Source organism: Odontomachus brunneus, unplaced genomic scaffold, assembly GCF_010583005.1.
Source record: "Odontomachus brunneus isolate Ranch 3 - 2012 unplaced genomic scaffold, Obru_v1 Obru_scaffold_011, whole genome shotgun sequence".
In the NCBI taxonomy this organism is placed as follows: domain Eukaryota; kingdom Metazoa; phylum Arthropoda; class Insecta; order Hymenoptera; family Formicidae; genus Odontomachus; species Odontomachus brunneus.
In genome coordinates, this window is record NW_022639461.1 from 2,284,942 (window position 1) to 2,288,176 (window position 3,235).

The 3,235-nt window shown below is 46.8% G+C and overlaps 1 protein-coding gene across 9 annotated transcripts in view; it reads right to left on the minus strand.

The window, feature by feature from the left end:
- LOC116840654 (AF4/FMR2 family member 4-like) overlaps positions 1-3,235 on the minus strand; it is a 303,805-nt gene that overhangs the window by 149,874 nt on the left and 150,696 nt on the right. The window lies entirely within an intron of this gene.

Genomic DNA, 3,235 nt, shown 5'->3' on the forward strand with positions numbered 1-3,235 from the left:
CTCTCTCTCTCTCTCTCTCTCTCTCTCTCTCTCTCTCTCTCTCTCTCTCTTATTATTTCGGGTTTTCCTCGCTTTTCCACAACGAGGCTCTGCTGAAACGTAAAGTCTATATACACTATATGCACGCCCGCTATATCCGACAGGATACGGACAGGATCCGCTTCTTCTCCCGTCCCCTTCCTCCTTCCCTCTCCCCCCCAATACTCCTCGCCATCATCTACCGCCCACGAAGGAAACGGGCGGATATCTCTCCGATATGTTGTTGCTCGCGAATCCTCGCGGCGAAACGACGCGACGCGACACAATGTTTCTTTGCCCCCTTTAGTTCCGGCGCGTTTAACAGAAGCATATCGCGACGTCATGCCGGATGAATGGTATCGGCACGTGTGACGCGCGCCAGCGATACTCGGAAAGATATAACGTAACATGTATAAAAATGAATGTGCGCGTGCGCGCTGCGTAAACGCGCTTTTACGATCGCGGGACGGGAAGAGAGAGACAGAGAGATATTCTTACGAGGGGCGCCGCTCGTATTTTATAATCTAATAAGTGCGCCATTACAGGCCGTATCGCGCGCCGTAATAAAATATCGCGTCCGTTAACATTCATCCACAACGGATGGTAGTAGCTCCGAGCGAAGCGGGTTCTCGGCTGCGCGCGCGCGGCGCTCGCGAGACGTTTAAACCTTACGCTAAACTTGTTAAATCCGGTAGTAATGTCGACCGAATACAACACACCTTACGGCTGTGTATATTTACGGTCCGCGTAATTTCTCATGACTCTTACCCGCCAATCGTGCGTGATAATCCTTCTCCGTGGATCCTTTCGCGCTCGCAGGTATCTCTCCCGCAATATATCTCTTCCGATTTCGCAATTTCGCTGCCTCTTCGTAAATTTGCATTACGCTCGTCTCTTTTTCTCTCTCCCTTTTCTCTTTACGCATGAATACAAGTATCACACCTCCATGTCTAATACCAACGAAAGTCCGAGGAAGTCCGAGGGATCGTCGAAGGCTATGGAACCGGCTTTTGTCGGGATTCGAGAAAGGCTGATAGGAATTGATATTTCGAGAAAAAGAGAGAGAGTGAGAGACTCGCTATCCGCTTGATTGAATTTCCTCCCCGGGGTGAGTTCAGCTTCTTTATGCACACACCAAGTCGCCCGACGCGCGCGATTTCCGCGAGAACAGCCCGTCGCCTTCGGCTTACGAAAAGTGCGCGCTCTTTATGACCGGCTAATTGTACAGTCGGCGCGCGTATAAGCGGAATAATAACGACTCTCGGCCGGCGCTTGCACGCACGCGGCGTGACGCCGCGTGCACGACGACTACTACGACCAGCGAAATGATCGCGTAATCCTGAACGCGAACGGCCATCCCCTCGTGCGCGACGTATCAAAAAAGGAGTCGTCTCACGGAGGAGGAAGAAGCCGGAGCGCGCACGACGCGATCGATCGACCTGGAGCAAACTCTTACACTTAATCTCGGCCCGAGGACACGATTCGTCAAGGGCCATTCCCTTTACGCTCGACATTTTAGTGTTTCCCATCCGGGGAGAATTCGAGGTGCGCCGAGGTGCGCGAGTCTTCCACCGAGGAAAATAGTCCGTAGGAATGGATCTGAATATCTGCCTTTTTATAAGAGCGCCGAGGACGCCGGCGGGAAAGGGGGAGAATGGAAAAAGTCGGTGTAGAAAGTTCTGCAAAACGAGAGACAGGTGGAGAAAGTAAAATGAGCGAAGTGGACGGATGTTGTGTGAGTGAAGTGGCAGTGCAACGTGTTTGTACAGAATGTGAAAAGCGACAACACGTGTGTCTTTGCTTCATTAATTAATTAGTGAATTAATTAATTAGTTATCCCAAATAACGTCATACGGCGTATAAACACGGTATGTTTCTCTCGTGAGTTGCCTTCTCTCTCACGTTCGCTGGTCGTTCTTTACACTTTATGTTTCGCATCGCTGTTTGATCGTAAATCCGAGAAAAAAGCGACGATATCACAATGAGGAAGTGACACTTTTAGTTACTGCAATATCTTTGAAGCGTGAAAAGAAGGGAGACGCGTCGACCTGCAGCCGCCACTCTGCGCGAGGAGCGCGAACGCGTTTCCTCGCGGAGAAAAAGGAGTGTAGGGTCGCTGTGAGAGGAGGGGGGAAGGATGGAGAAGGTGATAGGGCAAGGAGGGTGTCCTCTTATCTGCCGCGCGCAAAGGAATAAAACGCGTGTCGACCGTTGTCAGAAGGAACGCGTTTTTCCCGCGGAAAAACGGCAAATAACTTTATCGCGCGCGCTGACATCCACGAGTGTGTAAAGAGCGGCTCTTGACAAATCGTGTCCTCGGGCTGAGATAACAAAAACCGTTTGTTAAAACGATGCTCCCAGTACCGCGCAACGCGCATGTATCCGGTTGAGCATCGGCGTTTTCGCACGCGAATCCTATGGCGATCCGCACATCCTTTCAATATCTTTGCCTTACTTTATGCGTACATCTTATCTGACTAATGAGATACAAAAATGAGGCGCACTGAAAAAAAGGATTTTGTTTTCGAAAACTTCACATACCGAAATTTGATTAAAATAGCATCAACTAGATGTTTAGTAATTGCAACCAAGAAATTTCATTGATGCTTGTGTGCTCTGCTTTCTCACTAAATATATCCAACTTGACACAAATGAAATCATAGTAATGGTCAACCAAATCATATATACCAAACATTTTAATTCACAATTTCTTTTTAATTTTTGATCAACAACAATTTAAAGTTAAATCTACCATGAACGTTCTCCGTTGATCATATCGCGCTTATTCGATTACCGACTGATTTGGGCATTACGTGTAGATTGTGACACTCTACGTGCAAAATTATAAACTATGTATAAGATATCTCACCTATGTAGACAATGAGTAATCTGAATGTCGTCTGGAGAGAACACGGTTTATTCAGGAATTAATAAAGAAATTTGGTATTTTCGCTCTTAAGCTTTAAAATCCTAATGTAAATTCATGAGTGGTGTTTTCTAAATGTGCTGGAGTTTACGGAATTCTCTGATACTACACTCTTGCCTCTCTTTAGAGTTAAAACTACCAGTCTATCATATAATAAAATTAAAATGTCACGCGATTTGTTATTCTTTTTAAACATCACATTTATAATTAACATTCCGAACAGATATCTCTGACCAGAGAGAGAGAGAGAGAGAGAGAGAGAGAGAGAGAGAGAGAGAGAGAGAGAGAGAG